This window comes from Rana temporaria, chromosome 11 (genome assembly GCF_905171775.1).
Source record: "Rana temporaria chromosome 11, aRanTem1.1, whole genome shotgun sequence".
NCBI lineage: Eukaryota > Metazoa > Chordata > Amphibia > Anura > Ranidae > Rana > Rana temporaria.
The window spans coordinates 99,092,230-99,119,769 of record NC_053499.1 but is presented as its reverse complement, the minus strand read 5'-3'; the positions used below and the strand labels follow the sequence as shown (position 1 = coordinate 99,119,769).

General features: G+C 43.3%; 1 protein-coding gene across 13 annotated transcripts in view; it reads left to right on the top strand.

Moving 5' to 3' along the window:
* Window positions 1-27,540, top strand: part of NRXN2 (neurexin 2) — a 2,907,124-nt gene that overhangs the window by 1,226,430 nt on the left and 1,653,154 nt on the right. The window lies entirely within an intron of this gene.

Below are 27,540 nucleotides of genomic sequence, written 5' to 3'. Positions count from 1 at the left end.
ATTTAATTTCCATCTATTTTGCACTGTATGAAATTTTAGGCTTGCTTATTAGCTCATAGTTTATTAATCGTCTTATGCTATTTATATTATAAAAATATTAACATGCATTTACATGGTTTACACATTTTAGAATTACAATTTTGGTCTATAAATTAGCAGATACTGACTTATGATTAGCTCTGCATTTTCTGACTGTTAGTAGAGTTGTGAAATTGCTTAAATCTTATAACTACACATTTAAGTGGTAGAATTGTTTTAGATATACCATCTTATTTTGTCTTACACACTTGATTTTTAGAAAGTAGAAAGTTCACAGCCCAGTGAACCTGTGTTCAATGCAAATACCCAACTGTATGCAGGAATTTGGGAAATGGCAGTTTGTCTTGCACATGATTGGATAATTAAAGTGATTGTAAAATATATATTTTTTGTTAAAATAAGATATGTTATACTTACCTGGTCTGTGTAATGGTTTTGCACATAGCAGCCACAATTTTCTTCTTCACTGGTCCCCTGCCGACACTTCATGCTCCCCCCCCCCACACGAGTGCCCCCACAGCAAGCAGATTGCTATTGGGCACTTGTGCATACTCACTCCCGAGCCCTGCCCCTGCTCCCTCCTCACTAGCTATGATTGACAGCAGTGGGAGACAATAGCTCCCATTGCTGTGTCTGAGCCAATAAGTAGTGAGATGGCAGAGAGAGCCTCTGCTCTTGTGCACATCACTGGATTGAAATCGGGCTCAGGTATGTATTTAGGGGGTGTTACAGGGGGAGCTGCATGCAGACAGTTTTTTTAATTTACTGCATACAATGCAGTAAAGTAAAACACCTTCTGCCTTTACAACAACATTAAATTGAACACAGTTTCACTGGAATAAGTGAACCTTTAACTGTTCTAGTAAATAAATTGTTTTGTGAGTAGTCTAAATGATTTTTTGGTTTTGTGACAGATATAATAGGATAATATATTTTTTTACCTGTTTACTTAGGCCTGCCATACATCATGCAATGTTCTTTCCTTCAATCTCTGGTTGAAGGAAAGGAAATTGCTAGATTCCCACATCAACACTGACTGAATCCCTCCCACTGCGTTATTGTGTTCTGCCTCTTTTGTACTGTTTTAGTCTATTTTATTCCTAGCCTATAAAAAAAAGTCTAGATAGCTAACAGTCCTAAGCACACAATTAAAGTGGAATTCCAGGCACAATCTAAATAATTTTAAACTTGCTCCCATTCTTCCTAACACATATGCTGACTAACTCATGTAAGAAAAAAAAGTATCTTAACTGAAGGCAAATGGCTGAATACATGGAATAAATATGGGAACTGTTAAGGCTGCAAATGTCTATCGGTTCCTCAGATCTACCCAGCTCTGTCACACAACACAGCTTTTGCCTTTCAAGGCAGAAGACCTATTTTTTTGGAATCCCGCAGCCTGTGACTGAACAGTGACAGAAAAAGGAGACAATTTATATGTTCATTTAAAATGTCATTCTGCTCTCACCACTGTTCAGCATATTCTTTGCACAGTCTGCTTTGTGCAGCTTTTCTCTCTGTTTGACCTCTGTTGTACAAGAAATGCAAGAGGCTGATAACTAAAGCTGGTGATACATTAATTCAAATTTGGCCATTTCAGCAGGGACCAGCCAAATTCAATCCAGGTATGGGTAGGATAGTTGTACACAAGTTGATCTAGCAATTGACTTGTGTACAACCAGTCTGGTTTCTCCCAAATGATCAGCTATAGCCGGCAACATTGATCATCTTATTTTGACAGCAGGAAGGATTCCCCATATGCCTAGACTGTGTGAATAGGGAATTGGCTCTTATTTTTTGTATTTATTTTTTTCGTTCAACCTACTGGTTGAAAAAACAAAAATCAATCATGTATTGCCAGCCTAAGTCAAATGTACTAATAAGCTGTACTATTTTGTGTCTTTTATATCTGGAGTTCAGCTTTAAGAAACAGCAATGGCAATGGTATTGTTTTCAAAGTTTGCTTTGCCATATTTATTTTGTTGTATATATGTGTTTATTTCTGTTTAACAGATAACAAATAAATGATAACATAGACTCTAACTTCCTGCATGATGATCTGGAGTTTTTTTTAACTTGCATCTTATTAAGGTTATCCCTATGGGATGGATAATGGTGCCATTTAAATGGGCACCCAAGTATAAAAGATATTCAAACTGATCTCTAGGCAAGCCGCTAACAGATGAAATACATATAGGAGATCAATTTTACCGGCCAAATGGTTGTTTCTTTCCACACAGTCCTAAGATTTACACAACTCTGCCACACAGCACAGTCCTATATGTCAGGGCCGGGGACTTGGTTTTCCTTTGCTGTAGTTTAGTACCACTTACAGGTCTTGTCCCTACAGTGGCCTGTAACTGGACATTAGAAGGAGAAACAGTAGACTGATGTGCTCATTTCACCATCACTCTGCTCTCTTCTCCTATCAATATATTCTGTTTTAGCAAATGCACACTGCAACACAATTAATTGTGCTACCCCTCTCTCACCCAGTCTAGGCTCTGCTCTATTGGGAATTACAGAAAGCTGATACTAGGTCAAATTCTGGCATGTAATGATGTGCTAATGAATACAGGGCTACAATAATTTGTTTATTTTTATCTGCCTGGAATTCAGCTTTAACATCATCGATCCAAACTGTTTTATATTGCATTGTAAAACTAATCCCACGCATAATAATATAACATTTACATAGATGAGCTACAATAAAGTAAACTCCTTAAATTGTGGAAGTTTTTTTATTCGCGTTTGTTATCTCCTAAAAATATATTTTTTATTTTTTTTCACAGTTTTTAGCTCAAATACAAATATAAATATTACATAATGTGGATTAACTTTCTAATGTTAAAATAATAACTTCTTACCTCCATCAAAAACACATAAAAACGATTGCTGATCAAAACTAGGTTTATTTTCCTGATAGTTATCTGGAGAATGCCAATACCGACTTCCTTTCCTCAAAATGCTAGTTGCCTGGTTGTCTTGCTGACTCTCTTAATTCAGTACTTTTAGTTACTAACCTCAGAAAATAAGTATGCAAATAAGCACTTATGACTAAGAATGAAATAATCTGATTGGGTTTGATTTATTGGAGGTGTTGAAATCCTGTTTGAAATGAATGAACCATGACCTTAGTAGCAAACACCATTTGTGTCTTTAGAGGGAGAATTTAAAGGGGTTGTAAAGGTTATTTATTTATTTTTTTAAATAACAAACATGTCATACTTATCTCCTCTGTGCAAGGGTTTTGTACAGATCTGGCCGATCCTCCTCTTCGGGGGTCCCCCAGCGGCGGTCCTGGCTCCTCTCCGCATCAAGTGCCCCAAGGAAAGGTGCTTTCCATGGGGTCACTCGTGCGGGTGCTCCTGATTGCTGCTGCTGCGTCTATTGACACAGACAGCAGAACGTGGCCTTGTCCTCCTGGCTCCCATGTCACTGGATTTGGTTGACAGCAGAGGAAGCCAATGGCTCCTGCTGCTATCAATCTATCCAATGAGGACCCGAGAGAGGCTGGAGCTGCTGTCCTTGATCTTGTCGCTGGAAAGATCGGTTTCAGGTAAGTAAAAGGGGGGCTCTGGGGGGGAGCTGCACTACAGAAGGTTTTTCACCTTAATGCATAAAATACATTAAGGTAAGAAAACTCAAGGTTTTACAACCCCTTTTAAGGCTAACTTGCAAGTTATTGTACAGAAAGGGCATGAGGAGCTTGATATTGCTATGAAGGACATTTAACAAAGCCGTTTTTTATGTAGTACCGTAAAGTGTGGAAAGGGTCCTTTTTAATGTGACATTAAGGGCAGCATAGGACCATTTCTCATGAATCCTTTAAATTATTTAATGGGATATGCCTTTAAAGCGGAGCTCCACCCAAAATGGGAAGTTTCTGCTTTAAGCACTCATCCTCTTAAAAAAAAGTGACAATTTTGAGGACTGGGGGGCTCGGGGAGGGTTACAATTTATACAAGTACCTGCTCCCACTTCCACTCCGACCGCCTAGGTGATTGGAGCATAAATTTCTTCCCCCCTGCAGTCTTCTGGGACACACAACAGGTCCCAGAAGACTGCAACCACCATTCATGATGCACAGCGCTGCTCGCTCATGCGCTAGTAAAACTTACTGGGGTGAGCACATCGCTGGACCCTGGGGTAGATGAGTGGCTGTTTTTTTTTTTTTTTTTTTAAGTCGCAGCTACTGCTTTGAAGCTGCTGACATCAATTTTTTTTACAGGTGACTGGAATGTCTCTTTAAACTGTATGCAATGTTGGCAACAGCTTCAAGGACACTATATTTTGGCATTACATGAATTGGATGTTGTGGCAAGCAGAGAGGTAATCCAAAGTATGTTTAAGATCCTGCTCATGTTTATTCATTAACATTGCTGCAACATAAACAAGAGAGGTTCCCTAGGAGGGGGGCAAGTCTTATCACAGTCCAAAAAACAACAAAAGTTATTTTGCCTCCTGGTTGGTTGTGAAACCTACAACAAAATCTCCTGCGCTTAGGGGCTTAGGGCCTGATCCACAAAAGGGATACACCTGTGACCAGAACCTCATATCCACTTGTTGTCACGGCAGAAGTGGCTCGAGCACAAAGACAGGCAGCACCTTCATATCTCACCCCACACCGAAAGGAAGACATCATTTATAGATGCACACATTTCACCACCAGATACACTATTGTATAACTGTCCTATTATGGTGTACCTTGGTCTACCAGTGTGGCAGTGCATTCCATCTTTGGTTCCCTCATCCTTGCACCCGCCAGTGGTGTGCTCTCATATGGAAGGGGGAGCTCTTGGGTGCAAGATAGTGCTCTATAGTGCATCCTCTACAGCATGTCTGCCACACAGATTGTGTGGCACGCACACCGCAATCCAACCAGGAAGTGTGGGTGGATTTGCGTTCCACCCGCTACTTGCGGTTATCGCGAGTGTCACTTATGGCCTGAAGTCACTTCCAAGATGGCGGCTTTTTTGAGGAGAGACACGCACGGACATGTGTGCGTGTGTACATGTCTTCCTCTAGTGGCTCAGAGTTTACAAGGGGGAGGGCCCCAGGAATTGTACGGGCATAGGAAGTAAACCAGATATTCAAAGAGTATTGTAAAAAAAGTACAACATTTCCGAGACGCCGCTAAATACGTTGTAAATACATTTAATGTGGAGTGCAATGAAGCAAAAAACATAGAAGTGTCAGCCTTTGTCTGTACATCCAACAATTCATGAATAATGGAAATAGATTAAATCAGACAGAAATCAAGAGGACAATGCATTAAATGGAACAATAATAAATAAATGCTCCAATGGAGAATATTTTCATATACACTGTATTGATTGCATGTAAATCAGCAATTTAAAAAAAATTAGGAATACACATGGCATGGAGACAGTTAAGGGACATCACCAAGGAGTGAGTCCTGGTTCACACTGGTGCGACTTGACATGTCAAATCGCATGTCAAATCGGCAGCACTTGCCGGCAATGGCACCGTCCTAATCGGCGCGGCGATACATGTCCTGCGCCTCACCAATTTCAAAAAGTAGTTTGTGTACCACTCCCTGCAATTTCGGCCCGTGACTTACATTGACGTCTGTGAAGAAAATACACAGATGTCTCTGCAATCGCCCAGTGTGAACCTGGGCGAAAGGGGAGAAGAGAGAAGAAAAAGAAAAGCGAAAAAAAAAAACCAAGAAGAACTGGAGGGGCCCAAAGTCAATCCAGACATATTACAAATCATGATAATAGCAAATGTGACTTAATAGATCATATATACGAAAAATTAAAAATATTTGACAGGCATTGGAGATGAGTGATACTCGCATAGTCCATTAGGTAGATTCAGTAAGAGTTAGGCCAACTTATCAGTAGATAAGCCGACCTAACTCAGAATCTATGCCGACTTATGTTTAAGCGTATGCTCAAACAGAGATACGCTTAAACATATCTAAGATAAGGCGGCTTGCGCCGTCCTATCTTAGGTTGCAATTTTTCGGATGGCCGCTAGGTGGCGCTTCCATTACGGTCGGCGTAGAATATGTAAATGAGTTGATACGCTGATTCACGAACGTACGCCCGGCCGCCGCAGTCGTTTTACGCCGTTTCCGTAAGGCATTAGCAGGCCTAAAGTTATTCCATTTATTAGATGGAATAACAATGTTAAAGTATGGCCGCCGTTCCCGCCGCGAGATTCAAATTTTTTATGTTGTTTGCGTAAGTCGTCCGCGAATCTGGATTTACTTCGTTTACGTCCACGTCAAAATCAATAGGCCCGTGCGGCGTACTTAGCCGCAATGCACCCTGGGAAATGTAGGCGCCCGGCGCATGCGCATTAAAGAAAAAACGTAAAAAACGTGAGGTCAAGCCTCATTGCCATAAAACACGCCCCCTCCAAGACATTTGAATTCGGCGCCCTTACGCCTGCCCACTTTAGGCTACGCCGCCGTATATTAGCAGGCAAGTACATTGAGAATCATGTACTTGCCTAGCTAACTTACGGCGGCGTAGCCTAAACAAGCTAAGCTACGCCGCCGCAAGTTTAAGCCTTTCTCTGTGAATCTACCTATATGTCTTTTATCCATTAAAGTGCATATGGAAGCAGGGCTTTCAACTTCATGTTTGCTTAATTGCACACTCTAATGCCGCGTACACAAGACCGGATATTCCCACAACAAAACCGTGGATTTTTTTCCGACGGATTTTGGCTCAAACTTGGTCTTGCATACACACGGTCGCACAAATGTTGTCGGAAATTCCGATCGCCAAGAACGTGGTCACGTACAACACGTACGACGGCACTATAAAAGGGAAGTTCAATACCAAGTGCGCCACCCTTCCGCTTCTTCTGCTAATCTCGTGTTAGTAGAAGTTTGGTGAGAGACGATTCGTGCTTATATGTCTGCTGCTGTTCTCGATGTCTTGGAGTCCTGGACCAGATTGTGCTCCCTATTATATGGACTCCTCAGTAGGGATGAGCTGAACAACACCCCCCCCCCCCCCCGGTTCGGTTTGCATCAGAACCTTCGAACGGACCAAACGTTCACGCAAACTTTAGAACCCCATTAAAGTCTATGGGACTCGAACGTTCAAAATCAAAAGTGCTAATTTTAAAGGCTAATATGCAAGTTATTGTCCTAAAAAGGGTTTGGGGACCTGGGTCCTGCCCCAGGGAACATGTATCAATGCAAAAAAAGTTTTAAAAACTAAAGTTTTTTCGGGAGCAGTGATTTTAATGATGCTTAAAGTGGAAAAAAAGTGAAATATTCCTTTAAATATCATACCTGCTGGGTGTCTATAGTATGCCTGTGAAGTGGCACGCGTTTCCTGTGTTTAGAACTGTCCCTGCACAAAATGACATTTCTATAGGAACAAAAGTAATTTAAAACTGTTTGCGGCTTTAATGTAATGTCTGGTCCCGGCAATATGGATGAAAATCATTGAGAAAAATGGCATGGGCATGTGCCCATCAATTGCTGTCACTGTGCCCATCAAACGCAGCAACTGTGCCATAAAATTGTCGCCACTGTGCCATGCCATCAAACGCAGCCACTGTGCCATCAATTGTCGCCTCTGTGCCATGCAATCAATTGTCGCCACTGTGCCATGTCATCAATTGTCACCACTGTGCCCATCAATTGTCACCACTGTGCCATGCCAAACGCAGCCACTGTGCCATGCCATTGTCTCCACTGTGCCCATCAATTGTCGCCACTGTGCCATGCCAAACGCAGCCACTGTGCCATGCCATTGTCACCACTGTGCACATCAATTGTCGCCACTGTGCCATGCCAAACGCAGCCACTGTGCCATGCCATTGTCACCACTGTGCGCATCAATTGCCGCCAGTTTGCCCCTAAAATGCCGCCAGATTGCCCCCCCCCCCTGGCACTTACCTTTCTCGGTCAGCCATCCTCGGATCCTCCTCCATGATCCCTCGATGTAGTTCCGCCCTCTATGTCACTTCAGCCAATCAGGTTACCGGAAACCAGATCCAGTGAACCTGATTGGCTGATATGCGTGTCAGTGTTAACCAAGGAACGCACTCCCCGTGCATCCCTTTGTTAACTATTTGGAAGCCGATTACAGCCCTTAGGCTGTAATCGGAAAACCTATCAGAGCCGCCGGCTCGGATAGACACTTCCACTCTCCGTTTTTTCCGCGCTGTGATTTGCCAAAGCATGTGGGTCATAGTGCATGCTTGGCCAATCATCAGCCAGCAATGCACTGCAATGCCACAGTGAATTATGGGCCATGATGTGCCACTCGAATTTGCCCATAACGTTTGAAATTTGAACGATCGAACATACGACATACGAACATACATGGGTTCGACTCGAACACGAAGCTCATTCCTACTCCTCAGGCTAACAATTTTGCCTGTCAAATAGTTGATGTGTGCCCTAGGGTACAAAGGCTTTGCCAATTTCACCAGTTTATCCAGCGTTGCCTTCCTCCTTTATTTTGTTATGACCCCTAATAAATGTCTATTTTTTTTTCACAAATAGTTGCCTATGTGTTTTACTTCAAAAAGAACAGTTTGTTTGTGAGTAGGCAGGTACATTTCAAAAATACAATGTCAAATTAACAAGAGACACCAACACCAACCAACCTCCTTGAGGTTAAAAAATACAAGATAATAATGGTGTTGTGGTAACTTGACACACAAAACAAAAAAAATATTATAGAGATCACTAGAAAAAAAAAAAAAACAGGAGATTCTGATTAAAAAAAAGAAATTCTAAACATTATTATGGATATATAGCTTAAAAAAATAAAGATTATTCAGGAGATCACGAGAAATAATAAAGAAATCAGTTTGTCAGAACTGTGTGAATATCAGCAGCAAAACAGCTTCATTATTCTAGCATTATAAAGAAGAGAGTGCGCTGCATTAAAAGATAAAAAAAAAATTGCAGCGTGACGAATGTGCTATCTCCTTTACTAGTGCTAGTTTTACCAGACCGAACACTTCCGTCTCGTACTTGATTCAGAGCATGCGTGGAATTTTGTGTGTCGGAATGGTCTCCACACGCTTGGAATTTACGAGATCGGAAATTTCTGTTGTCGGAAATTACAACAGCAAGTGTCCAATGGAGCCTACACACGGTCGGAATTTCCGACAACAAGCTCCCATTGAACATTTGTTGTCGGAAATTCTGAGCATGTGTACGCGGCATAATAGCTGGGGATTTGCCAGTAGGGGCAATATAAGAGCCTCACCGGATTTGGTAATACATACTTCTACACAAAAGAGCAATATAGCTAAAGTATCTGTGTGATTGGAAATGGCAGCAATCATGTCGCCATACAGCACACCAAATCTCACAAGGATCGACCAAAATAAACTTGGAGGCAAATCTAGTATTAAAATACTAGTAGAAAAATGTACAGCAATCAGTATGATGGCATATAGAGGCCAAATCGGAGTATGAAGATCAGGAAACTGTATATTATGCCAAAACATACAGGTGCACCGCTATGAGACAACCTTCCACAATATTTGGGAGGTGTCAGCTATAAAGCAGTGGCCTGTATCATAATGAAAGCAGAGAGTAGAAAAATATAAACTCAAAGTTCTCACCTATCTTGGTTGTTTGTGTGTCTGGCAGCTGGGTAACAAGACCTCCCATCCATGTGGGCGGATAGTCAATAGGTGGAGGTGATGCCTATCAGGTGATTGACGGGGCCATCAAATTGATGGGCCCGGTGATACATCTGTGCATCAGATATGCAAAGAGAAACATCCCTTTGTCGATCCCCCTGCTAATGCGGCATCCGGTGCAACCGCGTCAAAAAGACGTAGCGACGTCAGATGTTGACATAGGCGACCGACACAAAAGATGGGCGGTATTTGGAGATCAGATGGAAATGACCAACTGGGCATGCGAAAATTGTCAAAGTCCTTCCACGATGACACGGGTATACTGCAGCCCATAATAAACAGATGGCCCTGTGGTGCACTAAACACCAGGGGATCCCCATGTGCCAGGAAGCCTCGGTGTGTAAATGGCTGAACCAAAACACCACTAAATGCCTTGTAAATAAATTTAATGTAGAGTGCACTGAAGCAAAAAACATAGAAGTGTCAGCCTTCACTTGTACATCCAGCAATTCATGAATATTGGAAATACAATAAATTAAATCAAACAGAAACCAAGAGGCATAAAATGGAACAATACTAAATAGATGCTACAAGAGAGAATATTTCCATATATTAATTACATGTAGATCAACAATTTAGAAAATGAAGATGGTTAAGGCACATCACTAAAGAGGAAAGGAGGGGATAGAGAGGAGAAAGGAAAGGAAAAAGCAAGAAAAGCTGGAGGGGCTCAAGTCCACCCAGACCATAGGTGTGCGCAGCCTATTGCATTAGGGTGTGCACCCCAAAGCTCAAACACACATGCACGTGTTTGTGTATATACTGTATGTATGTATGTATATATATATATATATATATATATATATATATATATATATATATATATATATATATATATTAGTAGGGCAATGGACAGTGTTGGTAGAGCAGTGGACGTAGGGCAGTAGTTCATTTTTTTTATTATTACTTTTTTACCATTTTAGTATTTTTTTACAATATTTTTTATTGTTTCATACAAATATTTTTTAGGAGCCTCACTGGGGGGCTTTGGTGAAATATCAGGGGTCCAAAGATTCCCCAGTCCCTGTCTCTGCAGCCAAGCAGGGGGAATCTGTCCAGCACAGGGTGATTAGGGTGTGCCCAGGCACACCTGGCACACCCTGTACGCACGCCTATGACCCAGACAGATTACAAATCATGATAATGACATATGTGACTTAATAGAACATATTCATAAGTCCCTATCGAAGTCCCCAGGGGAAAAAACCCTGTAAAAGGTGTTTGAGATTAAAGGCTTCATTAAGGCCTGGTGGAGAAGTGGCATTAATTTGATATCAATCTCAGTTCCCATTGTAAAATTGACGTATTAAAGCCTCCTCCCCTGGAACTAGGGTGTACACGATCTAGAACAAGGATAGATACCTTGGGGAAAACACCACTGTGGGCTTGTGCCACATGTTTCCCAAGGCGGAGATCAGGGTCACTGGTTTTCATTGCCCTGATGTGGCGATAGACCATTTGCCGCAATTTTTGTATGGTTTTCTCTACATAGTAGCAGCTGCACTGTAAAAGGTACAGTCTGGCAGTTGGCGAAATGTCAGGGCATAAAAAGGTTGCTGTTTGGTAGATGCATGTTTTTTTATGGAATCCATGTACTTACATTAGTTACATGATCCACAAGGGAAAGTTCCAGTGAGCCTACAGGGATCACTGCGGGTGGCCCGCCTGTAGGTGACCGTAGGGTCAGAGGGTACAAAGGGTCCCACAGTGGGATCAGACGTTGAGAGGTACCAATATTTGTCATGGATAAATTTCACTTTTGAATGTTCATTAGTATATTAGTACTCAGTATATTAGTATAGTATATATTAGTATAATTAGTACTCTCACTATCCAAGGGTTTTGTCTTCTTGGAGAATAAGAGATCATGTCTGTCTTTAACGTCTACACGGTTAAAAGCCTTTTTGAGACATTTATGGCTGTAACCTCTTTCTAACAAATGTTGTTTTAGATTATTGGCCTCCTGTTTATAATCCGCATGATCAGAACAATTCCGTTTTTTGATTCGCATATACTAACTATATGGTATTGAATTGACTAGGGTTTTGGGATGAAAACTGGATGAATGTAGTATGGTGTTGGCTGCAGTGGGTTTTCTAAATAGTTTGCATGAACGCATATTTGTGGCATCTTTATATATCTTAACATCCAAAAAAGTAACTTTGGAGGCATGATAGGACATAAGTGAACTTCAAATTGAATTAATTCTGATTCAGGACTGTCAAGCTGTCCAAAAGCATTTGTTCGGATCCGTCTCCATACAATGAAGATGTCATCTATGTACCTATGCCACATGACAACATGGCACAGATACATAGAGACCCTCATCCTCGAAGATGGCACATTCCCATTTCCCCAGGTACAGATTGGTGTAGCCAGGGGAACAACAGGTGCCCTTGGCTACACCCTGGGCCAGATTCACAGAAGAGATACGACGGCGTATCTCTGAAAAAAAAATTGCATGAGTTTTCCCCCAGGATGATACCAAACCCTTCGGTCTGGTATGGATTTTAAGGGGGAACACCTATGCCTCAAAAAACAGCATGGGGGGTTCCCCCAAAATCCATACCAGACCCTTATTCGAGCACGCCGCCCAGCCGGTCAGGAATGGCAGTGGGGACGAGCGAGCGCCCCCCCTCCTGAGCCGTACCAGGCCATATGCCCTCAACATGGGGGGGGGTTGGCGCACCCCACCCCAAAGCACTTTGCCCCCATGTTGATGGGGACAAGGGCCTCTTCCCGACAACCCTGGCCATTGGTTGTCGGGGTCTGAGGGCGGCGGGCTTATCGGAATCTGAGAGCCCCCTTTAATAAGGCGGCCCCCAGATCCCGGACCCCCACCCTATGTTAATGAGTATGGGGTACATTATACCCCTACCCATTCACCTGGTGGTAGAAAAATGTCAATAAAAAAAAACACTACACAGGTTTTTAAAGTAGTTTATTAGGCAGCTCTGGGGGTCTTCTTCCGACTTCGGGGGTCTTCTGCCGGGGACCACCGCTGTCTTCTTTCAGCTCTTTTACCAGCGGCAGCCCGGTCCTCTCCCTTCTTCGGGGGGTCTTCTTCAGACTTCGGGGGGTCTTCCGACTTCTCCGCTCTCTTCTCCCGCTCTCCGGTTCTTTTTCTCTAGTGTCGGGCACCACCGCTGTCTTCTTTCAGCTCTTTCACCAGCAGGGGCCCGGTCTTCTGCGTCGCCTTCTTCTCCTCTTCGATGTTGCCACAACGCTCCCTCCGGCTGTAATGACGGGTGTGCGGTGCGCGATGATTTATATAGGCCTCTTATGACGTCACAGTCCCAGCATGCCCTGGGTGGTGACGACACCACCCGGAGCATGCTGGGACTGTGACGTCATAGGGAACCATTGATTTTGAATAGAGAAAGAAACACCGGCCGAGGCTTAACACAGCGTTAAGCCTCATTAAATCACGTTTCCCGGCATCTGACGTCTTTACAGCTCCAACGCTGAAGCTGCAGAACGCACTGGTCCTGTTTTTTTTTTTTTTTTTGCAGCTTAAAAACGGCTCAGCCATTTACAGCTCAAAAACGTCATGGTGGGCATTAGGCCATAGGCTAACATGGAGAGTAGTTTTTAAGCTGCAAAAAACGATCAGAAAAGTGGCTGTAAAAACGTCCGTGGACATGAGGCCTTATACTGCTGGAGGGTGGCTCCCCTGACCGAGCCGTCATAGCTGTATGTCGGCTCTTTAAGACACTCTAGCAGGCCCGTAGCATGTCCCCAGAGCCAATGCTTGTGCCCGGCGTGTCCCCAGAAATAATGCACATGCCCGGCAGGCGCGTTGACTGCTGGGCATCCCCAATCCAAGTAGGAACAACGATCGGTCTCCTCCTCTAGTCACCCACCATTTCCCCATAGTTAGAACACATCTAGGGAACACAGTTAACCCCTTGAGCGTCCCCTAGTGTTAACTCCTTCCCTGCCAGAGACATTTATACAAAAATCTATGGCTATTTTTAGCTCTGGTTCGCTGTATATATGTCAATGGTCCCAAAAAAGTGTGCGATCTTTCTGCCACAATGTTGCAGTCCCGATATAAAAAAAAACGCAGATTGCCACTATTACTAGTGAAATTTTTTTTTTGTTTATAAAAATGCCATTAATCTATCCCCTATAACTTTTGTGCAAAACAATCAATATACGCTTATTGCAAGCTTTTTTTACTGCTGATAGAAGAGGAACAAAGCAGACAGAAAATGTTTACATTTCACGTCTGAGGTCTACAAACACTTTAAGAAACTTTGAGCATGTGAAACCTATTGTATCTTTACCTTCAACACGTTGTCTCCATCTGGACTTAATGAGGAAATTGGAATTTATACATTGTACAATAATTTTGTTTCTTACATATGCGACAACCAAAAAACATATTATACATAATACAATCATTTCGTTTATCACATGTAGCAAGGTCCAGGGGGCCCCAGAGTCCTAATGGTGACCTCAAGGGTTAGGGAGAGCTGACATTCTTCCTTGTAGAGTGAGTTACCAGGCATGGTGGGTGTGATGCAAGAAGAATGATGGGCGCCAGTCACTTTTTAAATGCAAACAAGAGATTTATTGTTTTTCTTATCCTCCTCTGAAGAGCGATATCGCCTACCCCTGCCAAGGGATTGTTCCACACACTCTCTGGAAACCTCAGTGCCCACCTCTTTCTCTGCGTGGCACACCACAACTTTAATGGAGTACATTTTTTTAACCCCTGCAGCACTGGCATTAAGTGACAAAAGACTACGCTGACACTCTCCCATGGGAAATGAGACACGCTGGTTCTTCCCCATATTGTTGGAATACACAATAACACAGTCTATACGAAGTAAAGATGTTACTTGAAACCTTCTCACTGAGCCAAACGAAGTCCTAATCTAGTTGTAGCCAGAGTGACCACTACAGGAATAATGCCCTTCCCCCACGTTGGGTGCCAAATGTAGCAAGGTCCTGGGGCCCCAGAGGCCTAATGGTGACCTCGCCGGTTAGGGAGCGCGCCAGCATCCGTAAATATTTTGCAAGGCACTGTATATGTATATGGTAACCATGACTATATATAAGCACATATACAGATGGAAATTGGGCCCCACCCCCTTGAGGGTGCCACCCTTTTCTATGACAATCCTAGAGGAAAAAAACTTAGCAGCTCTTATTAAACATTCTACATAATGTGAACCAAGATTCACTCAGGTTGACACTCTACCGCCACCTGGCGGTCAATATATCCAGCGAACAGTCCTTGTAAGTTTGTATAATATTTTTTTCGTTTAGTCCATTATCAAGCTTAAGGTGAGAACTTGCCCTTTTTGCCACAGCTTAATCTGCCTATCTAGCTAAACACCCCAGTGTCCTTGGAGCCCCAAAGTCCATCAATATTTCACTCAGAGTGCAATCACATATCAACAACCTTTTCCCAGCAGTTGACAGCAGTTGCATTGTTATTTGTTTATCCTTTCCTGTTACTGCACCTATCCCAGTTTTTGCCAGGACATCCACTCTCAGGCTTGAGAGTTTAAATGTTGTATTTTTCTTGCAAACTATGGGACGTAGTTTCCTAGGCAGGGGACTCAAGGGACTAAGAATAATATTCCTCATTGACAAAGAACAGCAAACGTTGAAGTCTCTGAACTAAAAATCAACATGTCACTCTCAGAGGGAAGCATCCTTCCTTGTAGAGTGGGTTACCAGGCATGGTGGGCATGATTCAAGAAGAATGATGGGCACCAGTCTCTTTTTAAAGGCAAATAAGAGATGTTTTGTCTCTTAACAGAACTAGGGGAGAGAGGGTTAGGGCCAGGACAACCTTGAGTAGATGCAATGGCAATTGGCAGACTCAGAGACTTCTATAGGTAGACAGCTATACAGTGGAAGGCCTCCAGTCGGATAACACTTCTGTATAGGTAGGACCGCTGTCTACTATGACAACTAATCTTGCAACAGTCACTAACAGTAGTTGTACATAACTCTTGGTAACAGTTCTTTGACTTATCTCACAGTATCCCACTGTAGATCTTCACTCACTGAGCTCCCAGTCTCTCACTAGGCTTACAGATCCCAGTCGCCACTGGATGCCCTGAGCTCTTCCACAGCTATCCCGCTGTATACTCCTCAAGCGTAATCCCCCCGCTCTCCAGCTGAGTCCCTGGCTTGGCAATTGCTGATGCTTTCCCACCAGCCCCGGTGATAGCTTCCCTTCTACCTGCGACCACAACTATTCTTCTATCCATCTGAACCTTATCAACTCAAATCCTGCAGTCCCAACCCTACACTGCTTCTCCTGCTCTTCAATAGGCCTCAGGCAGCCTAGCAGCCAGGTGTCCCCGGGATAGGACTCAGACTTCCAGCCTTGCAGCCTGGGGCGACATAACACATGTCCACCCAGACAGCCATCCAGGTGGCACAGAACCTTGATTAACTGACTCCACCCAAAAAAAAAGGCTCTCCCAGCACGCCAAGGGGCGTAAAGAAACCCCTGCCTATTGGCTGAGACACCCCATCCATTCATAATCTGTCCTTGCTATTCCCTTGTCTATCTAATGTCACCAGCTACATGTAACCTAGTGACAGAAGAGAAAAGTGCAGCAATTCCAGAATTAGGGGAAAATCAATGGATCTCCTAACAATTAGCCAGGACAATTACTACCTGGCAAACTAAATTTGTTAGCAACCTTGCCTAAACACCAGGGTGCTACATCCTCCCCCTGCCTAGGAAACTATGTCCCATAGTTTGCAAGAAAAATAAAAAATGTAAACTCTCAAGTCTGAGAGTGGATGTCCTGGCAAAAACTGGGATAGGTGCTGTAACAGGAAAGAATAAACAAATAACAATACAAGTGGCGTACCACATGAAATAGGTATACATTGCATATATACATAGGCAAGTTCACAAAAGGGCAGATAAATAGAAGACATTATTTACAGTCCAACGTGTGGCGTACCACCCAAACAACAAGGGATAAATACAATAACAGTAGCCTTATATCCTATCCATCTACTACATACACCTGAAAAATAGAAAATATTAGCATTGATGTACAAGTGGTAGCATGGTGGTATGAGCGGAAGTCACTGTCTCTCCTTAGCCAAGGAAGATGCAATGAGTGCAGGAACACCTTAAAGAGAATAGACAGCACAAAAATACATTATATTCCTATGATAACACAGTGCAATATATACTGTACATAAGTGAATGTTAAATAAATGTTGATTACCCTCAGCTAAGAGCTGTAAAACAGTGCACACTATGACACATACTAATCTATACAGTGCCTTGCAAAAGTATTCACCCCCTTTGGCATTTTTCGTGTTTTGTTGCCTCACAACCTGGAAATAACGTGGATTGTTCAAAGATTTGCATAATTTAATTTACAGAACATGCCCACAACTTTGATTTTTTTTATTGTGAAGCAAACAACAAATAGGACAAAATAACAGAAAAAGTCAATGTCAAAAGTCAATACTTTGTAGAGCTACCTTTTGCAGCTATCACAGCTCCAAGTCGCTTTGGATAAGTATCTATGAGCTTACCACATCTTACCACTGGGATTTTTGCCCATTCCTCCTTGCAAAACTGCTCCAGCTCCTTCAAGTTGGATGGTTTGCACTAGACATGTGCACAACAAAAATGTTCTTATTTTTTTTTTGTTTCGTTTCGTCTCGTTACGTAGATCCGTAAAGATTCGTAATTTCGTAACACTCAAGTTTTCCTATTCGGACCCGTTCGTATTTTCGTAACAATTTTATTTTCGTTTATACTGAATGATTCGTAATTCTGTCTAATTTATTTTCGTTGATTCGAAATTCGTAATTTTGTTAGATAATAATTTTCGTTTAATGGATTTGTAATTTTGTACTTTCGTAAATACATAGCAACACGCGGCTAATCCATATTAAGATATACTTTCTCTTAAACTCCGTACACACGGTCAGACTTTTTGACAACAAACATCAAAATGAGCGTTTTCCAAAAAATCCGACCGTGTGTACGGTCTATCGGACAAACTTTTTTGGTTTCAAAAGTCTGGCCAACTCCCTTCAGACAAAAATCCACGGAAAAGTTTGTTTGAAGTCTGATCATATGTACGAGGCTTTACACTGTACAATGTGACTCAGCACAAAAGAGATAAGCTGATTGGCTAAGATATTAAGTAATCACTCACTAACTACACTGCCCAGTGCCCATTCGAAAGAACGATACAAGTACACGAATTTACGAAAACACAAAGAAACAGGTTAACAAAACACACAAATGAAAATACGAACAGACAAAGGATTTAAAATATGGAATGCAAATTGTTCGGTATAGATGTCATTTTCGTTCTTTTGCTTTTTCGGTGTTTCGTATTTTAGTAAGATTGTCCAATTATACGTTCGTATTTTCGCTTGTTTGTTATTTTGCTTATTCATAATTCCGTAATTTTCGTATTTTGGTTCTTTCAGCTTTTTGGATGTTCGAATTGATACGAATGTACGAATACTAACAAATTTGTACGAAAATCCATTTGTTGGGAACGCACATGTCTAGTTTGCACTTGTGAACAGCAATCTTTAAGTCTGACCACTGATTTTCTATTGGATTGAGGTCTGGGCTTTGATTAGGCCATTCCAGCACATTTTACATGTTTCCCCTTAAACCACTCAAGTATTGCTTTAGCACTGTGTTTGGGGTCCTGCTGGAAGTTGAACCTCTGTCCTAACCTTAAATCGCACACAGAGTGGTACAGGTTTTGCTCAAGTAAATCTGTGTATTTAGCACCATCCATCCTCAACTCTGATCAGTTTCCCAGTCCCGACTGCTGAAAAACATCCCCAGAGCATGATGCTGCCACCACCATGTTTCACTGGTGTTCTTTGGGTGATGTGTTGGGTTTGCGCCAGACATAGCGTTTTCTTTGATGTCCAACAAGTTCAATTTTAGTCTCATTAGACCAGAGCACCTTCTTCCATACATTTTGGGAGTCTCCCACGTGCCTTTTGCAAACGCAAAACATGTCATTTTGTTTTTTGTTGAAAGTAATGGCTTTCTTCTGGCCACTAAAGCCCAACTCTATGGAGCGTATGGCTTATTGTCATCCTATGTACATATACTCAAGTCTCTGCTGTAAAACTCTGCAGCTCCTCCAAGGTTACCTTAGGTCTCTCTGCTGCCTCTGATGAATGCCCTCCTTGCCATTTTGGTGTGAGGCCGTCTCTTGACAGTTTTGCTGTTGTGCCATGTTCTTTCCATTTGCTTATGATAGATTTGATGGTGCTCCTAGGTATTATCAAAGATTTGGATTTTTTTTTTTGCCTTTCAAAAAGGTGTGTATATGTAATGACAGATCATGCCACACTTAGATTGCACACAGGTGGACATCATTTCACTAATTATGTGACTTCTGAAGGTAATTAGTTGCACCAGAGCTTCATAACAAAAAAAGGGGGGGGGGGATACATACGCACATGCCAATTTATCATTTTTTTCATTTCTGAAAAATAGTTTTATGTATATATTTTTCTAATTTTACTTCACCAACTTAGACTATTGTGTTCTAATCCATCACATATAATTCAGATTAAAAACACATTGAACTAAAGGCTATAATGTAACAAAATAGGTAAAAGGCCAAAGGGAGTAAATACTTTTGCAAGGCACTGTATATGTATATGGTAACCATGACTATATCCAAGCACATATACAGATGGAAATTGGGCCCCACCCCCTTGGGGGTGCCACCCTTTTCTATGACAATCCTAGAGAAAAAAAAAACTTGGCAGCTCTTATTAAACATTCTACATAATGCGAACCAAGATTCACTCAGGTTGGGACTCTACCGCCACCTGGTGTTTAATATATATCCAGCGAACAGTCCTTGTACATTTGCATAATATTTTTTTTGTTTAGTCCATTATCAGGCTTAATGTGAGAACTTATCCTTTTTTGCCACAGCTTAATCTACCTGTCTAGATAAACACCCCAGTGTCCTTGGAGCCCCAAAGTCCATCAATATTTTACTCAAGTGCAATCACATATCAACAACCTTTTCCCATCAGTTTCCCTTTTTCTTAGGGATAACTCTGGGGACAGGAGGCATGGCTATAATCAAACCGTAGTAGGCCACGCCATAGTGGAAGGGACCTCACTTCCCGAAGGTGAAGTCCATCCTCAGGTCCGCTTGCATTTTAAATCTCAGCCTTCCCACAACACAGCCGGGGACTGAGAATAATATTCCTCATTGACAAAGAGCAGCAAACGTTGAAGTCTCTGAACTAAAAATCAACGTGTCACTCTGAGGGAATTCCAGAACACAGGCCAGCATGACTCACTTGGGGCATTCTCTGCAACTGCCGATAGAACACAGTCCAGCATGCACAACTAAACAGGTTTGTCCCAAAGCAACATTTGAATGTGGAGTAGCTATTGTTAAGCATCCTGACTCCACAAAGCACACATTTGTAATCCATAGTGATTTCTGTAACTTGACACAGTTCAGTAGTATTTACCAGTAATACATGGGATCTGGCAGATGTACAGGTTTCCCATTTGTATCAGTAGTAGTGATGTAGTGCTGAAGGTCCTTCTTGTTAGGTCTGCAAATGATAACACAGTCTGGAGTAATGTGCCAGCCATAGTCCCCAGTTTGTTAAACAGAAGAGTACCTTTCAGCATAACTTGGAGATAACTTTTTAATATCAAGGCTCAGAGGGATTTTGAGCAAGCTTCGAACTATCACATTCACCCACTGTGCCTTCTTCCCCTGGATCTCCTCTTCCAACTGAACCGGAACATATGGATACAAATAGCCATAATCTTCAGCCACTTTCTTGATAATAAGGCCCCATGCACACGAGACGCTGTTAAACGCGTGTTCAGAGGCAGTTGGACACTTTTTTCCAGGTGATGTGGCAGGTGATGTAGTAAGTGGACTATCCACAACTTGTGGCAGGTGACGTGACAAGTGGACAATTCACAACTTGTGACAAGTAGACAATCCACAACTTGTGGCAAGTGGACAATCCACAACTTGTGGCAGGTAATGTGGCAAGTGAACAATCCACAACTTGTGGCAGGTGATGTAGTAAGTGGACTATCCACAACTTGTGGCAGGTGACGTGGCAAGTGGACAATTCACAACTTGTGGCATGGCAGGTGATTGGCCAGGTTACGTGGCAGGTGGTGTGGCCAGGTGACGTGGCAAGTGGACAATCCACAACTTGTGGCAGGTGACATGGCCAGGTGACATGGCCAGTGGACAATCCACAACTTGTGGCAGGTGACGTGGCCAGGTGACGTGGCAAGTGGACAATCCACGGCAGGTGACGTGGCCAGGTGACGTGGCAAGTGGACAATCCACAGCTTGTGGCAGGTGATGTGGCAAGTGACACGTTAAATACAAGTACACTACTGCTCTCTCAGTTGCTACAAAATGACTGAAATGGTTAAATAATACTGTTTTTTGAGCTTAGGGAGGGTCTTATGGGGTTTCTTAACTAAACGCTTATAGACGCAAACGCGGTAAAATGCCACTAAAATCGCGGCAAAACAGGCGTTTCTAAACGCTGGTTTTAGCCTTTAAAAACATGTGTTCAGCAGAGTTTGCACCAGCGTCCCGTGTGCATTGGGCCTAATGTGCTGTAACTTGGACAGCCTAGACAGTGTTTTAGGGTCTCCACACTCCGGGTGCCCAGCAACAACATTGGGTTTATAATCAAACTTGGTCACTTGAGCTGGCTTGGTAACAAGGACTTTAGGAACCCAACTCGCCCAATGATCTTTCTCAAAAGAATTAGTAAAACACAGGCGTGGTGCTGCACTGGCAGACAGTTCACGCCAGTAGCTTGCACAGGAAGAACCTCATCTTCCCCTAAATCACATGCCTTCTCCTCCACTATCAGTCCACTTTCCAGTCCATGATAAAGTGTCTGAGAACAGCTCTAGAGAAAATTGAGTACTGTCCGTGATACTTTTTTATTTGCACTAACATACAATTTTTCAGGACAAGCTTTCGGGGTGTTACCCCTTCTTCAAGGTCCAAGCAGTACTGCTTGGACCTTGAAGAAGGGGTAACACCCCGAAAGCTTGCCCTGAAAAATTGTATGTTAGTGCAAATAAAAAAAGTATCACGGATAGTACTCAATTTTCTCTATCACAATTGCACTAATATGGCTACAATCACAAGTATGAAAACAGCTCTGAAATCCGACCGTATGAGATATCTGAATCGGATGTAGTGGAGCATTCTTCAGCCAGAGGTTCCACCATCAAGGAACGCAGATGGGCCCCAGCGCCTCGAGGGATAACAGAAGCGTTGGGTCCTGGAGCAGCCACAGTGATGAGAGAAGCAGCTTCTCGCACAAGCTGGGTGATAGCAGGGGGACTCTTGATGCTGTCCCCAGCTGGGAGGGCGACATTGTGGTCCCAATCTGCATGTAATGTACGTGGAGGTTGGACTGGTGCGACTACCACAAGCAGGGATTTCACACAACATCCACAGACGATCCAGAGCTGCAGATGGGTGGCCAAACCGAAACACTTTCCGTGGATTAGTCCCAAAGCTTCATAGCCTCTGGCCGCGTACAAGGCAAGGCTACCATTAGGTGTGTACCGTACTCCAGTGTTAGTCAGAATGCCCTTAGGCCCGCTCAGACCAGAGCCAAAACCCTGAACATACACCTTCCAATCCGACATGGTACCTCCAAGCTGTACCATCTTCTCCAACCAACAATTGGATACATGTGGCAGCACTTCCTTATCCTCCTCTGAAGAGCGATATCACCTACCCCTGCCAAGGGATTGGTCCACACACTCTCTGGAAACCTCAGTGCTCGCCTCTTTTTCTGCGCGGCGCAGCGCAACACAACTTTAATGGAGTACATTTTAATCCCTGCAGCACTGGTGTTAAGTGACAAAAGACTACACTACGCTGACACTCTCCCATGAGAAATGAGACATGCTGGTTCTTCCCCATATTGTTGGAATGCACAATAACACAGTCTATACGAAGTAAAGATGTTTCTTGCCACCTTTTCACGGAGCCAGATGAAGTCCCGATGTAGCTGTACCCGGTTGCTGGGGGTGACCACAACAGGAGTAATGCCTTTTCCCCATGTTGGGTGCCAAATGTAGCAAGGTCCCGGAGCCGCAGAGGCCTAATGGTAACCTCACTGGTTAGGGAGAGCTGATATCCTTCCTTGTAGAGTGGGTTACCAGGCATGGTGGGTGTGATGCAAGAAGAATTATGGCGCCAGTCACTTTTTGTAACGCCACTGGCGTTATTCTATACAAGATGAGCGCAGGATGCTGCACTCCTCTCTCAGCTCTGGCCGCGTCACTTCCGCCGCGCCACTGTTTGCGTTCCACGCTGGAACGCGGAAGTGCGCCCCAGCGTGCTGCGTTGTTTCCCGCGCCCCGGCGGCTATTTAAATCGCCAGTAATGACGGCAGGGTGTTCCGCTATTTTGTTGGACCCCTGCCGTCACCTGGAAGCAACCCAAGACTCCCCAGAGAACCTGCTCCAGTTTCCAGACTCTCCCCATCCACCATTGGGACCAGCACAACCGCTCCAGGCTTCAGTCCAAGCCCCTCCAGGCTGCAGCTCTACAGGCATTCCTTACCAGCCTATGTCCACTGACTACAGGGAGGATTCTGAACAACCTGCAGCAAGGCACTCAGATTACAACCTCCTCATGTGATGACAGCAGTACCGCAAGTATCCTTTTCTTTCATGCTAATATCACTCAGGGTGTATTAAGCTGAACCTTAAAAGGAACTCTGTATATTTATAGTTAACCTTACCTGATTTACGGACATTGAGATTGAATACTCATCGCTAAGGTTGGAAATAGCAATGTTACTTGATTCATTAGCACTGTACTGAACCAGAGACTTTATTTTACTTTATTGTACTAAGAACATACGCTACCTGCTCAGTCAGATACCTTTGTTATTACTGATTGGTACATAACATATGCTTATGACGCAATAAGCTTCTTGATTACTTTGGAATTCTATCTGAGGTTGTGATGATTTAAACCATTAACTCTTTAACAAGTTAATAGAGTGACTGTTGGTTTATACCTGAGAAACCTCCGCAGCTGAGATCCAATTAATCACAATTATAGCAGGACAGGATCATTACACTTTTTGAATGCAAACAAGAGAATAATTGTCTCAACAGAACTGGGGAGAGAGGGAGAGAGGGTTAGGGCCAGGACACCCTTGAGTAGATGCAATGGTAATTGGCAGACTCAGAGACTTCTATAGGTAGACAGCTATACAGTGGAAGGCCTCCAACAGGATAACACTTCTGTATAGGTAGGACCAATGTCTCCTAAGGCAACTAATCTTGCAACAGTCACTAATGGTAGTTGTACATAACTCTTGGTAACACAGAACAGTCCTTTTACTTATCTCACAGTATCCCACTGTAGAGCTCCTAGTTTCTCACTAGACTTCCAGATCCCAGTCGTCACTGGATCCCTTGAGCCCTTCAACAGCTATCCCGCTGTATACTTCTCGAGCATATTGTAAAATGTGGAAAGGGACATTTGAAAACGTGTCATGTGTTATGTCAGTAGTGTCTTCTCTTCCCAAGCGCTTCGTTCCCAATATTCAAGACTTAGGCTTCCTTCAAAAATGCGAATTCTTCAAGATAGACAATGCTTACATAATGACAGCTGGTAACACATGGCAAGATGATTTCAGAAGGAGGAATCAGATGATATGATGGTATGATGGTACATCTTTCTGCTGTGTGGGGTCCCTTCCAGCAGAGTCAGGTCACCCCCAAGTTCCTGCGGGATCGGGTCACCCTCAACTTCCTAACTAGCTACTCAAACCACATGGATTCTTATACTGTTCTTAAAACCAAGCTAAGCATTTTTACTTTTAGAATAGCTCCAAGGAAGGTGGTGATGCTACTGTCACAAACATAACACCCACTTGTGTATATTAAGTAACATAACTCCACCCATTGTCTTGACGTAGAACTTCTGTCACTTCTGAACTTTTATCACTTAAAATAGTAATAAATTCAAAATCTAAAACATATACCCCAGCTATCCTTCTGGGTCCCTGGCTTGGCACTTGCTGATAGTGATGGACGAACATCCGACAGGACGGTTCGCGAACGCTAAGCACAAACTTTCGCAAATGTCCGCGAACCACAAGTTCGCGGCGGGCCTCATTGACTTTAATGTCAGGCGAATTATAAAAACCTTCAGGTCATATTTGCAGCCACAAAATACTTACTAGCTGTGCACAAATAGTCCCACAACATGGACACTGACCTACCAGAAGTATTAAGTGAAAAACCGGATACATAAGTAAGTGCCGGCCATTAGAAGCCCCAAAAATTATCCGACAGGCGTTCACCTGACAGCAAACAACTTTGTATTCTGTGGCTGGAGGTACATTAAGCTATTCACCGGATACAAAAGTGTCGGCCATTATAGGCCCCAAATATTAGCCCAAAGGCGTTCACCTGACAGCAAACAACCTTGTATTCTGTGGCTGGTGGTACATTAGGCATTGTAACAGCACTGGTGAACAGAGTGAACCACAACTGTGGTTAGCGAGGAATTCAATGCGATTCTCTATGCGACAACTCAGTATTAGGCCCCAGGCGTCACTCCTCGCAACAGGAATTTGGGGGATCTATACATAATCTCTGTCACATAAAGAAAGTGTCATGAATATGCAACAAGTCTGTCTGCTTACCTGATCTCTATGTGTTCATTAGAGGCTGACCCTGCTCTGGTTCCCCTTTTTATCACTTCCTCTTCCTGTATGGCTCCACCCTAGTCCATCCCAGGAAGCCTATATTAACCGTTGCTCTACAGGTCTGCAGTGCTGTTCAACAGTGTTCCTATGCTTAGTTCCTGTCTGCAGTATAGTTGCTAGTTCCTGTTTGCAGAGTGCTTCGTTTATCTTCCGTGTACCGTTTTGGCTTGTTCCCGACTTCCTTGTCTGCCTGTGCCCCTGACTATTTGCATGTCCCACGGTTATCCTTGTCTGCCTGTTGCCCTGACCTCGGCTTGCCCATCACCACTGTTTGTCCTGCTGACTGCTTCCCCTTTCTCCCTGCGGAGTGTGACTTGAGGAATCTCGGGGATGCAACCTGGACCCAGTTGCGGCCAAGACCATCCTTACCATCAAAGGCTCTGGTGAATACAAAACTGGGTCTTAGACTCCGCGCCCTGGGTGATCTTAGGTTCACGCTTCGTCTCTGCTAGCAGTAGTCGGCCATAGGATTCACCACCCTGTGGTGCATCCCTGACCCCAACGGGGTGCACTTATCACCTGGCTACGGGTGACCTGACAGAAAGGCGTTGAGTTACTAAGCATGGACGCATTACAACATGCGACCAAGGCTTAGCGTTTAAAATTAGTTCAAGGTCAATATCCCAATACACCACTACATGCAGGTGATTATCAGTAAGGGACCCCAGGCATCACTCCTAGCAACAGGAGTTTGGGGGTTCTCTACATCATATCAACCTTAACATGTAGAGATGTATTTAGGCCACTAGGGGAGATGCTATGAAATAGCATCAACCCCTAGCATAGAAAAGTTAGAGCAAACATGTTCAACAATTAGGATGAGGCCTATAAGTATTTTATACTTCTGTCAAGCCTGTAGTCAATTTTATTTGTAGTAACAAGTATTAGTTGCATACGAGAGATAGTGTAGCACAGGTACTTTGAGGATACACGTATAATACACAAGTTGTACTGGCAACTAATAGAAATGTATGAGAGGCAATATAGCTCAGGTACTTTGAGAGTACATATAGTATTTGTAGTAACAAGTATTAATTGCGTATGAGAGGCAATATAGCTCAGGTACTTTGAGAGTACATATAGTATTAGCCCACGACCACAGGCGTTCACCTGGCAGCAAACAACTTTGTATTCCATGGCTGGTGGTATAATAGGCAATCACCAGATTACATGCCCCAAAAATTAGCCCACAGGCGTTCACCGGACAGCAAACAACTTTGTATTCTGTGGCTGGTGGTACTGTACATTAGGCATTCAACGGATACAGAAGTACAGTAAGTGTCGGCCATTACAGGCCCCAAAAATTATCCCACGGGCCACAGGCGTTCACCGGACAGCAAACAACTTTGTATTCTGTGGCTGGTGGTGCATTAGGCATTCAACGGATACAGAAGTAAGTGTCGGTCATTACAGGCCTCAAAAATTAGCCCACGGCCACAGGTGTTCACCTGACAGCAAACAACCTTGTATTCTGTGGCTGGCATGGCATGGGGTCAATCATGCTTTGGGGCTGTTTTGCTTCTGCAGGTACAGGGAAGCTTCAGCGTGTGCAAGGTACCATGAATTCTCTTCAGTACCAGGAGATATTGGATGACAATGTGATGCAGTCCGTCACAAACCTGAGGCTTGGGAGATGTTGGACCTTTCAACAGGACAATGATCCCAAGCATACCTCCAACTCCACTAGAGCATGGTTGCAGATTAAAGGCTGGAACATTTTGGAGTGGCCATCGCAGTCACCAGACTTAAATCCGATTGAGAACCTCTGGTGGGACTTAAAGAAAGCAGTTGCAGTGCGCAAGCCTAAGAATGTGACTGAAGGTGGAAGCGGCGGTGGAGGAGGAGGAGGAGGAGGTAGCCAACACAGCAGGTTTTGGTTTTTAATTGATTTATTTTTTAAATTGGGGTAAACCCCAAAATAGTGAGACAGATCTAGGGTTGCTACCTCATCCATTTAAACCTGAACACAGAGTAATTACACAGGTTCTGGGGCTAATTTAATGTCGATAAGGCACCAAGTGAGTTTAATTAGCAGCACCTTAATCAACCAGAGAACCTGTGTAATTAATATGTTTT